Genomic DNA, 15,108 nt, shown 5'->3' with positions numbered 1-15,108 from the left:
AAACAATCTTAAACAGACATAGTTTTACATGTCATTTACACAAATAATGCTCGTCTGATTTTGAGGAGGTATAGGAAGAGTTTAGACCCAGAAGCTATAAAAACACCTTGTTGTGAAATGCGTTATAACAAATGCAGGCTGCCACCGTCTGTGCTGCTGTGTTTCAGAGTAAAAGTCTCAACAAAAATGTTTTGTTTGAAGTAAAAGTAAATATTTTGTTGGGAACACATCACAAACCTGATCACATGTATCTGAGATACACACTTGAAGAAGAAAAGACTCATTTGCGATTATTCAAATAGCAAGTCGGTATGTGTACACCTGAAACTAGTGTAATGTCCTATGTGGATTACACCTCAATAACACGAATAGTAAATACGTAAATATAAGGAAGGTAAGACTCAGGTCATTCATGCGAACCTGGGAAGAAAATTCTAGGAAACCAAGTTCAAGGCTTCAGTTTTCTGGAGATCCCCAAGGGTCCGGGAAAGGTGCTCTTTTCAAAAAATAATGAGATGCCAGATGTATTCAAAGTAAAGATTAAAGTGGGGAATGGCTTTTAATGGTGTGAATAGAATCGCTGAGCTGAGTGTGGGGTCTCTGCGGGGTGGGGTGGGCTGAGGCTCGGCCCTGGGACCTCACCCCGCTCACCCACCTCTGCTGGGATGGTTGTCACGGCCTCTGATCCCCACGCTGACATCACTGAGTCCTCGGAGGGGGATGTTTACGAGCTGGATCCACCTCACTGTGAGTGCAGATGTTCCAGGAGTTTCTGACACTGTTGTGAATTCTCAGCACCACAGCGGGTCGGGGTTCAAAGGGAGGGGGAGCCTGTTAACATGTTTGACCTTGATCTCTGAGACCCCTGGGCATATAACATCATGTCAAATTCTGTGGTCTGTAGCCTGTTGATTTTTCTATCAGAGCTATTTCAGTACTTAGTAAAAGAAAGAAAAGGGGGCTTCCCTGGTGGCGCAGTGGTTGAGAATCTGCCTGCCAATGCAGGGGACACGGGTTCGAGCCCTGGTCTGGGAAGATCCCACATGCCGCGGAGCAACTGGGCCCGTGAGCCACAACTACTGAGCCTGCGCGTCGGGAGCCTGTGCTCCGCAACAAGAGAGGCCACGACAGTGAGAGGCCTGCGCGTCGGGAGCCTGTGCTCCGCAACAAGAGAGGCCACGACAGTGAGAGGCCCGCGCACCGCGATGAAGAGTGGCCCCCCGCTCGCTGCAACTAGAGAAAGCCCTCGCACAGCAACAAAGACCCAACGCACCCAATAAATAAATAAATAAATAAATTTATTAAAAGAAAGAAAGAAAAGGACTGCTTAGAATGTGCAGAGCAAGGTGCCCTGACTTGGGAATGATGCCATGTCCCTTTAGTGTTGGGAAGGGAAGCTGAGTGTTGAGAAGCTTGTTGGATTCGTGAGACGTGCCTGGGATCCTAACGAAGGTTTCCAGGAAAGCGAGGCTGGGGACTCTAAGAGGTTTGCTGGCCACGGTTATCTTCAAATTCCCTGTCCACGGTGTCCCCATTGCCAGCCACCCGAGCGGAGCCAGTGAGATGTTTTTCTGTAGCCACAGCAGAGGCATAGACACCCAGGTAGGAGGAGAGACCAGAAGAGCCATAAGGGACCCTATTTGCCTTCTCAACAAAAGGCTCATTATCAAGAGATCACGCTTGTTTGTTTCAAATAAATGAGCTGATTTCTCTCCTGGGTGCTTTTCTTGGTAGAACATTTTAAAAGCTTTCAAGAAGGAAAAAGAAAACACAAACCTATAACCAACTCCACACAATCTAAATAAGATGCTACCACCGTATCGTATCCCCTCCCCCAACAAGAAAATCGGCGGCTAGAGCATGTCTTACCCATTTAGGTAAGACATCGTCAGTAGAGCATAACCAGGTTAGCTTGTAGGTATGTCACCCAGACTTGGGTGGCTCCCTGGTATTACGTCTCCCACCCAGTAAGTTAAGCCAGTCTCTTCAAGGCTCCTGACTCTTACCACCTTCATCGCTCATGTCCTGCTGATTCTTTTTTTTTTTTTTATTTTTGGCTGTGTTGGGTCTTCGTTGCTGCATGGGCTTTCTCTAGTTGTGGAGAGCGGGGGCTACTCTTCATTGCGGTGCGCAGCCTTCTCATTGTGGTGGCTTCTCTTGTTGCAGAGCACGGGCTCTAGGCATGTGGACTTCAGTAGTTGTGGCTCGCGGGCCCTAGAACGCAGGCTCAGTAGTTGTGGCGCGCAAGCTTAGTTGCTCCGCAGCATGTGGGATCTTCCCGGACCAGGGCTCGAACCCGTGTCTCCTGCATTGGCAGGCGGATTCTTAACCACTGTGCCACCAGGAAAGTCCCCCTGCTGATTCTTTGAGTTTAATTCTACCTCCTTTGGAGACCTTTCCAGTCTGTTCTGAAATAGGGCAATCTCGCCCTTTCCTGAATTCCCGCAGCTTTCACTTCCTGTGGCTCTCCTAGTTGGCACTCCAGCTTTGGTCATTATATTATATCCAGTACTTTGCCCTTTATAGTTGCCTAATTATTCGGTATATCTGAGCTGCAATCTCCTTACTGAAAGTGTTAACTTCTTGAGACCAGGAGTCGTGGCTTATTCTGGGGGTCCCTCTCCCCAGCTCCTTGTCTCATGCTGGGCACATAATCTGCAAAATTTCAAGCTCCTTGAGGACAGGGACCACCTCCTCACTCACATGTCCTTGAGGACAGGGACCACCACTCACTCACTCACCTCACTCTCCCCAGCCCCTAACACAACACCTGCCACAGAGCTGAAACTCAGTAAACATTTGGTGAATGATTGATTGTTGGCACTTAGGGGATACTTGGACTTTGATGACAAGTTTTGAGGGAGAAGGTCATCCTTGTTTTAAAATGTCTTTGACAAACTACCATCACGGTGACATGACGATGAAACTTCCGTATGAGATTCTTCATAGTCCATTTGTGGGAGAGAGAGTACTACAAAAATTTTTAATAAGATTAGGCATGTTTATGTGGTATGGACTTGTTATAGTATTGAAATGTGTCATTTTCCAGCAAAAATTCATGTGAATTTGAGAAATAATCTAGATTGAACTAACCCTATAACAACATACATAACCTCATACCATACACAAAAGTTAACCCAAAATGGATCAATGGCCTAAATCTAAGAGTCAAAACCATAAAATGCTTAGAAGAAAATATAGGGATAAGTCTTCATGACCTTGGATTTGACAGTGATTTCTTGGATATGACACCAAAAGCTCAAGCAACAAAAAACGAAATAAATACATTGGACTTGATCAAAATTTAAAACGTTTGTGCATCAGAGGACATTATCAAGAAAGTGAAAAGAAACCCACAGAATGGGAGAAATATTTGCAGATCATATATCTGATAAGGGCCTAGTATCCAGAATATACAAAGAACTCTTACAACGCAACAACAAAAAGACAAACAGCTCAATTTAAATATGAGCAAAGGACTTGAATAGACATTTCTCCAAAGAAGTTGTACAAATGGCCAATAAGCACAAGAAAAGATGCTCAACATCATTAGCCATGCAAATCAAAACCACAATGAGATACCATTTCAGACCCACTAGAATTGCTATAAGGTTTTTTAAAAACTTGAAAATAACAAGTGATGGTGAGGATGTGGAGAAATTAGAACCCTCATATACTGCGGGTGGGAATGTAAAATGGTGGAAGGCAGTTTCTTGAAAGGTTAAACGTAGAGCTATCATCATATGACCCAGCAATTCCAAAATAATTGAAAGCAGGGAATTGAGGAGATCTGTAAACTAGTGTTGATAGCAGCGTTATTCAGAATAGCCAAAAAGTGGAAACAAACCAAAAGTTCATCAACAGATGAATTGATAAACACAATGTGGTGGATCCATACAATGGAATATTACTCAGCTACAAAGGAATGAAGCTGTGACACATGCTGCAATGTGGATGAGCCTCGAAAACATGCTGAGTGAAGGAAGCCAGACACAGAAGGCCACGTGTTGTGTGATTCCAGTTGTATGAATTATCCACACTAGGTAACATCCATAGAGACAGAAAGCAGATCAGTGGTTGCCTCGTATTGCACGGAAGAAAGGATGGAGAGTTACTGCTCTGTGGGCAAGGGATTTTCTTTCGGACGATCGAAGTTTTGGGACCTACAAATAGAGGTGATGGTTACACAATATCGTGGTTCTACTAATGCACACTTTAAAATAGTTCACTTTCTATTCTGTGAATTTCACCTCAGTTTTCTTAATCTTTTAAAAAGGCATACATAAGCAGGCATCTAACAACGTCTGTGCCTACCGTCAGGAATAATTACCTTTTTTAAATTTCTGTTGAGTGAAAAATAGATTAAAGTAACTTATAAATATTGCATTTTGACCATGTATTATTCATGCTAAGCTACAGATTTGAGGATAGTGACCAAGAGGCATATGTAACGAAAAGCCTTGTACTGAAAGTGAAATCAGTTTTGGTATGAGGAAAGTCCTGCTCAGGCCAAGAGAAGGGGACTTTCCAGAAAAGCTTATTCACCCAAGCACTCATGACACAAATATTTATTGAGCTCTTACTAGGTGTCAAGGACAAAAAACATGAAGATCCCTGCCTCGTGGGGCTGACAGTGTAGCAGGGGATACAGAGACTAAGTAGGACATAGTGAATGAGTTAATTGCAGGCTTTAGGAAGTGCTGAGCGCTGTGAACACAGGAACAGTCAAGGCAGCGGAGGGGCCTGTGCATGGAAGACTGAGGATGGTTCGAGAGGGTCTCATCGGGAAGGGGGTTGAGGAGGCCCTGAAGGAGAAGAGGCAGCCGCACAGCAGGGCTAAGGCGCCGCCTGGGTGCGACTGGGAGGCCAGCATGGCTGGAACAGTGACCGAGAGGGAGGGCAGAATGGGGACACGACGCTGGACAGGCCACGGAAAGGGGGCGCCAGAGAAACAGGGCTGGTGTCACGCAGGGACCCTGAGCGGACAGGCCGTAGGCGGTGAGCACGGCGGTGACCCCAGCTGATTGCTCTGTGCAGCCCCAAAGATGTGGCGGGTGTGAGGCGCTTGCAGTCCTCAGGTGAGAGAGGCCACTGGTCGGAACCCGGCAAGCAGTGGAAGTGGATCTGTGGTGATGGATTTCATGTGCCTGTGAGACACAGGAGCGTCCAGGTGACTTCAGGGCTCAGTCTGAGCCACCGGAGAGACACAGCCTCCATCCGCCGAGTTGCAGGGCAGGTATGGGGGGTCAGGAGCTCGGCTCCGGCCGTGTCGAGTGTCCGGTGTGCACTGGACATCCGGGGAGAGGCCAGAACTGCTCTTCACCTTCAGGTAACAGGTTCTTCTGAGGAAGGTGCTCGTGGTCGCAGAGTGAGGAGATGGTGCTCAGATACGAGATCCCGGGCGGGTCTTCAGAACAGTCACCGCGGTGAGCCAAGCGGTGCAGAATCATCACATGGACCACTTATGTCATCAAAGCTTTTTCTAGCGTGGACCTGGTCACGCAATTCCCTGGAAGGTTAGGAACATTTTTCTTGTCTAGGAAGAATGGTGGGTTTCGGATAAAGATTACAAGAAAAATGTTTCTTCTTCCTATAATTGTCAGATGCCTTCTTTGATTCCCTCTGGACAGTGCACTTGCCAAACAAATATCATTTTCTTGATATTTAGAGTCAAGTTAGCAAAAAATTAATAAAGATCATGCTTCTTATGGGTTTTCCCCTGAGATCCTGTTGTCACCACTGATGTAACTGGCCTAAAAGATTGAGAGAGTAAGAGCAGAAGCCATCCATTTACAGGGTTTCTTGTGTCACAGACAGCCCCTTGGGCTGCGCTGGTCTCTCCTGTTCCAGACCATCGTGGCCAAAGTCAGCTCAGGAGGCAAATGAGTGGGCCCAGGAGGAGGCTTCCTTGTTGTCAGGAATTGTCGGGAGCTCCAGGAATGTCAGGTCCATCTGTGTTCAAGTTTAAATCAGAAACACATTCAAGAGCTGGATGAGAGTGACATCTTGTAACACTGGCTGCACTGCCTGCCTCCGTTGGGGTAAAACAACGTTTAATAAAGCTGCTAAATGCTGAGATGAATTAAGCATGATGAATCAGAATCTCCAACTAGTAACTCTTGTAAAATTGTTCCAGATGTTTCTCTTGGGAAAGGAGGCCCTCTCCTAGGTATATGCCCAAGATAATTAAAAACCCACATTTACTCAAATACCTGTACACGAATGTTCACAGCAGCACTATTCACAACAGCCAAAAAGTGCAACAACCCAAATGTCCATCGAAGGATGAATGGATGAAACCACGTGGTCCATCCACACAGTGGGATCTTATTTGGCCATGAAAAGAATGAAGCACTGACCCGTGTTACAACCTTGAAAACATTATGCTAAATGAAAGAAGCCTGACACAAAAGGTGACATATCATATGAGTCCCTTTTTAATGAAACATCAGAACAGGCAGATCCGTAGAGACAGAAAGTGGACTGGTGTTTGCCAGGGGCAGAGGGAGGTGAGAATAAGGAGTGACTGCTCGTGGGTGCAGGGTTTCTTTGGGGTGATGGACATGTTCTAAAGATGACTGGTGATGGGTGCACAACTCCGTGAATAAACGAAAAACTACTGACTTGTACACTTTAAATGGGTAAACTGTATGGTATATGCATTATAGGTCAATAAAACTGTTCCATTAAAAATAGACAGAGGGAAAATATAAAACTTAAAATCAGAGAGTCCCAGAACTGGAAGAAATCTTAAAGGTGATCTCATACAAACACATGAGTGTAGAATATCAAGGTCTTTGGGTTCTTTGGACAGTTTTCCTTCCATTTTGTGTCTGGTGCCAGATTCGCAGCTGCTGCAGGTTTGCACAGGAGATCTGCAGCACCTTTGAAATATTTTATTTCGTGGAAACGTGAATCCCCTAATCCCTCCAGGAATGCACCGCGGGTGTTGCGTTTCCATTTAACCATTGGTTCCTCTCAGGGAGGCTGCACATTCCCACTGAGGACACCCTCAGCCTGTTGTAGGGTGTCGGGTACATGTGCAGCTTAGTTAATTACTAAGATTCCCCCTTAGTAACTGGGGATCGTGGGCCTGCACCCTGGCCCAGCCCACTCTCCTTCCTCCTCCCCACCCCACAGCTGCCTACGGGCTGAGCTGGGGTTCTCCAGGGCCCCAGGGATCCCCTCCCGTGTGGGGACTTGGAGGCTCGGCTTCCAGGCGCCCTTCCATGGGGCTGCACACATTCTCCTACAAGGGCTTGGCCCTTGTTTCTAGAAAGCAGCTGCAGTCCTGTTCAGCCAGCCCCACTCCCTCTCCAGCTGTAAGTGCAGGAATCTGGGGGCCTTGCGGCGGGGAGCGGGGGTCTGGGAGCCGGGGCAGCCCAGGCACCAGAAGCTCAGGGTGCAGCTCAGTGCGACAGCAGTGCCCTCGGGGCTCCTGTCCCCGAGGCCCACTCTTGGCCACCATAACCTACCTCTTGCTGGTGATCTGGCCGTGCCCTTCTTGTGTTCAGAACCCGTGCCCCCTCCCCAGCACCTGGTGTGATGCCTCATGCCCGTGGGTGTCCTGAAGCTGTTTCTGGAATTCAGTCCTCAAGTCTGCATTGCCTCCTGTTCCCTGCCACGTGCTTCTCTGTGAGCCTGTTGGCACCTGGCGGCCTTGTCATGATGCTGTCAGATCTGCAGCCCGTGTTCTGGCCCTGCCCTTGTGCCCAAAGCCAAGAACTCCCTGACCCTCCCCCCAGCAGCACTTCACAGGTCGGTCCTCACCTCTTGGCTGTCCTGAGGCCTGGTCCACCCCCCCCCCTTATAATTTTGTCTTCCTGCTACCCCCTCACCGCCTCCCTCCTGCCCTGGCCCCTCATGTGCACATCCTCACCGCCCCCCCTCCACCTGTCGGCCGTGTGCTCATCACTCCAGCTGAAGCTCCAGCCTCTGACCAGAAGGACCCGTTCTGTCCCCGGGGAACAGGACATAGTGGTCAGAGTGAAGAAGCTCCCCCGGCTGGGACCTGAACCCAAAATCCATGCTCAAACAGAAATATCATTTTAGGATTCCTCATTAGACACCTCTACTATGTTTTACACTAAAATTTTCCCAAAGAAATATGTATCTAATTCTACAGCCATTGTCAGTAGGAATATACCAAACCCACTTTTACAGACATTTGCTTTAAATCTAACCTGTTCCCAAAAAGAGGGCCTTCTCCCTCCATTTTGCCGCTCAGCACGTAAAACAGGACTCAGAGTGACTAAGAAGACCAAGAATAATACCTCCAGGTGTTACATAATCAAGCTTGATGCCACGGAGAACTTTTGTCAGACAACTTGACAGAGCCTGTCTGGAAGCAAAGACCAAAGTCGTGATTCTTTGAGTCTCTTATCCCTAATAAAAATACATAATTATTTTATTTCTGTTCCCACACAAATAAGTTTCTCCTGTGAGTCTCTTTGGCATGCTTCAAGTGCACAAGTTTCTCAGAGAATTAGGATTTTAGAGAGAGGCTCTTAGGTATAAGAGTGGGAGTATTGTGAAGGAGAAAATCAAAAGCTAAAAAATTAATTTTGTGGGGAAAAAATACTTAAGGAAAATTATATGTTCCCATCACAATGGGGTAGATTTATTTAACTCTCTACTATGGGTCATGGATCTAATTACTAGAACTTTATACTTATCAGTTGTTTTGTAAGACTATAATTTGGAAATAAAAGGTAGAGTCCTTAGACAAATCTTACTATATCTTTAAAAAAAATTTTTTTAAACCAAGTGCAAGAGCAGCAAAACCCATGCAACCTGGCCATGGTGGGCAGCAAAGGCCCCTTTGGCTCAGTCCCCCTGAACCTTGGAACCACAGGGAATTCTGATTCTGCCCCAGCCCTTGTGCGTCATGCTTCAGGGAGAAAAGAGACAGGCCAGAGCTTTGTGGGTAACTCTCCGTGCTCAGCTACACAGGAAGGAAGTGAAAGCCTCTGGAACTAATACATGAAATGAACAAGGTTGCTGGATATAGGATCGAATACAGATGTCAACTGTATTTCTTTGTACTAGCCATGAAAAATTCCAAAAATGAAGTTTAAAAAAAAATGCACCTTCAAAATAACATCCAAAAACATTACTTAGGAAAAAATACCTAACAAACGTTATGAAAGATGTATACACTGAAAACTAGGAAACATCACAGAGAGAAAATAAGACACAAACAGATATACCATGTTCATGGATAAAAAGCTCATTGTTGTTAAGATGGCACTTCTCCCCAAAGCAACCTAGAGATGCAGTGCAATTCCAGCCAAAATACCAGCAGCTTTTCTACAGAAACTGACAGGCCAGTTCTCAGACATATGTGGAAATTCAGAAGACCAAGAATAGTCAGAATGATGTTGGAAGAGAATAAAGTTGCAGGACTTAACACCTAATTTTAAGACGGACTACAGAGCTACGGTAATCAAGATGGATGGAGTTGGCACAAGGATGGACATATGGGTCGGTGGAACAGAATTAAGTCCAGGAACAGACCCACGTGTGTATGGTCAATTTCAGCAAAGGTACCAAGGTCAGTTTCAACAATTCAATGGAGAAAGGGTAGTCTTTTCAGTAAATATGCTGGGGGAAGCTGCATATCCACATGGAAAAAAGTGAAGCATGACCATTTCCTCCCACCATAACCCCAAATTAACTCAGATCATAGACCTAAATCTAAGAGCTAAAAATATTAAACTTTTAGAAGAGATCTTGGAGAAAAAACTTTTTACTTTGGGTTAGGCAAAGGTTTCTTAGAACACAAAAATGTGTAAAAGTGAAAAGCAAAAACTGATTAATTAGGGACTTCCCTGGTGGTCCAGTGGCTAAGATTCCACACTCCCAATGCAGGGGGCCCGGGTTCGATCCCTGGTCAGGGAACTAGATCCCACATGCATGCCACAACTGAGAGTTCTCACACTGCAACTAAAGATCCCACATGCCACAACTAAGACCCGGCACAGCCAAATAAATAAATAAAAATTTTTTTTAAAAAACTGACTAATTAGACATCATCAAAATTAAAAACTTTGCTCATCAAAAGATGCTTAGGAAAATTAAAATGCGAGCCACATTGGGTGAGAAATTGTTGGCGAAACCTGTAGCTAAGAAAGGATTTGAATCCAGGCAATTTTTTAGAATATTTTACTCTTACGAAAAATAAAACAATAATAAGACATACAACCCAATTATTTAATGGGAAAAATATTTGAACAGACACCTCAAAATGAAGACATGCGAGCGGCCAACAGTCACGTGAAACGTTGTCCACCGTCATTGGCCATTAGGGAGATGCAAACTCAAACCACAGCCAGATGCCACTACACACCCGTTAGAATAATTAAAATCAAAAAGACTAACAAAACCAAGTATCGGTGAGGTTTGGAGGAACTCGAACCCCTACCCATTGCTCTTGACAGTGCAAATGGAATGGCCACTTTGGAAAACAATTTAGCCATTTTTTAAAGTTAAACATGCACCTGCCCTGTAACCCAGCAATTCCACTCCTGGGTATTAACCCAAAAGGGATGGTAATAGAAGTCCATACAAAGCCTGGTACACAGATATTCCTAGCAGCATTACTCATAACAGTCAAAAACCATAAATAACCCCAATGACCATCCACTGGTGAGTGAGTAAACAAACAAAATGTGGTCTTATCCATACAATGGAATAGGACTCAGCAGTTTTTTTTTAAGCTGCTAAAATACATAACAAAATTGGTGAATCTCAGAAAAATCAGGCTAAGTGAAAGAAGCCAGACACAAAAGACTATATGACTTCCTTTATACAAAATTTCTAGAAAAGGCAAAACTATAGAGACCAAAGTAGATTGGCAGTTGTCTGAGACCAGGGGAGGGGGCAGATGGTGGAGGGGTTCTAAGACTTGGCTGTGTTGGTTGGGTGTGTGACCGGATAAGTAAATGGGTGAATTTTAGGGTATATAAAATATACCTCAAGAGGCTGTTAGAAATGATTCTAAGAATAGTTAAAATTGTCTGTCACAGAGGGAAAAAGGCGAGTGTGGTGTATATTGTAAATGTGGGTTTGCTCTCACTGGTCACCAGCCATGAGGAGCTGCTACAGAAGAGAAGGAGGAAGCTGGCCAGGCCCTGAGGCTGCTTCCATATCCAGGCTGATCATGTCCTAGTCAGAAGGCTCGGGCAAGTACAAAGGATCCAAGATCATTCCCATTTCATCATGTGTAAAACGGGAGCTGCATCACCTGCATGGCAGGGTATTTGAGACTCAAGTGAGCCCTCGGCCAAAGACCCTGAGAAGCTTGCCTGGGACCCACGCGGCCCCAGGAAGGGCCAGGGTGACACCACTTTACGTTTGGTTACTTGCTGTGGTTGTCACCCACGGAGCCCGTGCTTCATGCTGGGAAAGACTCGGGCTTGGGGACCCCTGATTACTGTCGACACTTTTGGTTTGTTTAGCCTGGTCTCTGAAAGCTGTTTCTAAATAGAATTTGAAGCATCCTGCATTAACTTAGACCTGAGGATGGACAGAGATTATAAATAACCAGGAGTGACAGATCCCACACAGACCTTCAACTTGACATCCACCAGATACCTGAAAAAAGAAATGACAGAAACCTATTAGATCGTTCTGCTCCCTGTGGGGTAAAACTGAGTAGGTGTATTTTAAATGAATCAGACCCAAACTTGAGCTTTAGAAAATTCTACTTAAATGGCTACTCTCCTGACTGAAACTGCCTGTTTCTGAGGCCCATTTGATGGTGGTGGTGGCCGTTGTTCACTGCATTACCATGGAAAATTCCGGTAATCATTTATTTTTGCTCCAGCGTGTTCCAGAAAGGATTTAGTGCCACTCACAAAGTTATAATACAAGTTAATTGAAAAAAACAAAGTATGGCAGAAGGAAGCTAGGAACAGGAGAGTGAGTGATGTGGTAGCAGAGGTGAAGTTGGTACCCAGAGCATAAAGGCAAGGTCTGCACACAAGCTGGGACCAACCCCCAAATGGGATTTCTGAGCTTCTTGGCGGTCAATTCAGTGACATAAATGAAAGCAGCAGAAAAGTCACAGGATCCCAGAGGATTAAAAATGAAATTGGTAAAGCATTTTCTTGAGAGATGCAAAAAAGTATTACTGACACTAAAATTAAAGAGGAATATTTTCCATAAGACATCCTAGGAATAACATTTTTCACTCAACCCAGTAAGGGTTTCCGCCACCCTCAGGACAGAGCACCACATGTCGGAGCAGCTCCACCTGAGACCCGGGTGCCCTCCAGGCCACTGGACGACATCTCTTTCACCAGATAAGAAATATTATGCTTTTGATTGTTATGTCCAAAACAAAAAGTGAATCTTAAGTGTCAGTGTAACCAAAAGTTGTTTTATTGTATTACATTAGCAGAGAAATCATGCAATAATTTTTTTTTTTACATTTCTTATTGGCAGACATTTATTTCTGTTTTAAGGCAGTTATGAAGAATTTTAAAATTTTTTAGAAAATTGTTACTCACCTGAGAATTCCAGGCTAGCTTTGAGTACACTTTATACCTACAGGAAGGCGTAAACAGCAGAACGAGAAGGAAAGTGCTGTAATAGGAAATGGAGGAGTTGGGTATTTAATTTTAGTTTAAATTTTGATTTAAACATCAAAATTATGCTATGAAAATTTAAAGCCTTCCTTTTTAAAAGTAGGTTTAATTTGGTATCATTATCATGTTTATTTTCTATAACACAACTCAAACTCCTTTGAATAAGAATGACATAAATGACCATGTATTTCAGTTGCTAAATATATGAAGATCACAAGGTGATTCTCAAATTCAATAATACAGAAAAAATTAAGAAATGTCATTTAGTAATTTTCTTTTTATGCTCTCAGTGTCTCTCAACTCTCAGATGTCAAAAACAAGTGAGACTTCACTGTGAATCACCTTTTCTTTTCAGACACACACACACACACACACACGCACACACACCACTGAAATTATTTTTATTTAGTATCATTCATCTTAGTTGCTAACGGAAGCATACTAAAAGTATTTCTCATATTTATTTCCCAGTTGTTTTAACAAATGTATTAGAATTCTAGCCAGGCTCTGGACAAATGTTTGAGCACAGCTAAAGAAGCTGCAGTGGTTAATGATTTTACAGAATCATTTCTTTACTGGTTTATGTATTTTTATTTGAGATTGTGGTATTGTGGCTATGACTTCTAAAGCTTTATCTTTTAGAAATAATGTTGAAATAAAATAATATGGTGTAAGAGAACTGCTATTAAATAATAAAGGTGGGAGAAAAGGGCTGAGATACAGATAAAAGAGAACAGCCACTTGATGAGTGTGGAATCTGCCTGTGGGTAGTGAGTGCCCAGGGGACATTCTCTCTCCTTGGGTAAGTTTGACATTTTCCCTGATAAAAAGGTGAAGGGGCCACAGCAGCAGCAGCCCTGGAATTTTCCACAAAGATCTGAGAACTCCTTAAAGAGTAAACGTAGGGAATCCTGGGGACCTGGCCCTGGTCTAGCCTCACGTCTTGTTTCCCAACAAGGAAGACAAAGCAGCAGATCGAGCCTGTTCTGTCTCCTCCGTGTTGTCCACGGCGCCCGCTGTAAGATCCCAGCGCCCACGGTTCCTGTCTCACTATGCTGTCAGCATGTCCCCAGGAACTGTGCATTTTGTTTCTTGGGTCAAGCACCCCTCTCTGACTGTCTCAAAGGCTTCTGCTCAGACTATTGAAGAAAAAATGATTCTGACACTTGTTAAAGACAGTAAGGAACTTTCTTCCAGGACCACTGCACAGGGGTTTGCAGTAGGGGGCAAGTGGGGCTTAAATCCCAATATCACCACAACAGGCGTATGACTGCCCTCCTGGACCGTCCGGATAATAGCATAATAGAGTATTTCTCTTTAGACGTGGGGTGCGTGTGTGTGTGTGTGTGTGTGTGTGTGTGTGTGTGTGTGTCTCCTCATTTGGCTCTTCGAAGGAAATTTTTCAAGGAAGCCCACAGACTCCTTCACTGGAGCGATGGGAGCGGCCCTGGAAGATTCCGGAAGGAAGCATCAATCCAGGGAGACAGGATGAAATCTGAGGGTCCAGCTCCTCTCCTTGGCGTGGAGACTGTCCCTTCCTGTCACCTGTGAGCAGTTTGGGTTTGTTGTTGTTGAGGACAGACAGGCAGACACGATAGATACAGAGACGTGCGGCACAAGCTTACAAGCTGTTCCCGACACTGGGAGTCAGGCTGGGACGCACTAGAACCGGGTGAAGCTGCACTCAGGGCCCCCTGCTCCCCCTCCCAGGTCTTATCCCTGATTTGTACTCATAATTCTGTGTTCCTTTTTTTCAAAGAGGGTCCGCAAGTTGTATAAGCATCAGGCCCCTCAATACTTGGATCCACCCTTGTATGGAATCGTGAACCAACTCAGGTTTTGTTTTTTCCTGCAAAGACTCTGCGCTGATTCTTAGGGAGAGCAGCCTCGACTGCTTCCTGGCGGGGTCACCCCAGGCCCTCTCCTGCAGAGCAGAGATGGAAATCGGTGCTTCCTGGTTTGGGAAGGGATATAAATATTCTAACAAAGAGTTTTGTGAAAATTTATGTAACTTATTTTATATTTAGCTGCTAATGTATAGTCATCTGCTTCCATAGCACTGTTCATTTAATTTGGATAATTTTGGAAATACGGATTCATAGAGCCACCTTTACTGAGGTAGACAGGCTCCTATTTCAGAGGCTGCTGGTGCCGTAAGGGATAGGCCTGCGCACAGTATGTGAACCAAAAATCCCAGTTCACGCTTAACTCAGAGTTTCTGGAAAGATCAAAAACAGTAAATCACTATCCCCAAAGGGTGTAATTTTAAAAGTTTCTTTCTTATGTACCTAATGCTTTGGGGCTGAATTTAACCCGTCTGCTCAACCATGTCTATTCATAATCGTGGCTCACCTAGAAAATTTAAAAGAAGCAGCTAAAACAGAACTTGCCATTGTAACAAGCATGTTTTTTCACAGCTGAAATGGCCATTCTGCTAGTCGGGTCATTGAGTCCTAAGAACTTTAAATTCTTAGTTGTATTGATAGTTGGTGAATGTCATTAATTTTTGACTTGTCAT

At 44.6% G+C, this 15,108-nt stretch overlaps 1 protein-coding gene across 2 annotated transcripts in view; it reads left to right on the top strand.

The window, feature by feature from the left end:
• Positions 1–15,108, top strand: part of GNAL (G protein subunit alpha L) — a 94,529-nt gene that overhangs the window by 48,043 nt on the left and 31,378 nt on the right. The gene's annotated exons all lie outside the window — the stretch shown is intronic.

The sequence above is a fragment of the Eschrichtius robustus genome, chromosome 14, assembly GCF_028021215.1.
Source record: "Eschrichtius robustus isolate mEscRob2 chromosome 14, mEscRob2.pri, whole genome shotgun sequence".
Classification (NCBI taxonomy): domain Eukaryota; kingdom Metazoa; phylum Chordata; class Mammalia; order Artiodactyla; family Eschrichtiidae; genus Eschrichtius; species Eschrichtius robustus.
Note: the sequence above shows the minus strand (reverse complement) of the source record. Positions and strands in the feature narration are given on the sequence as shown.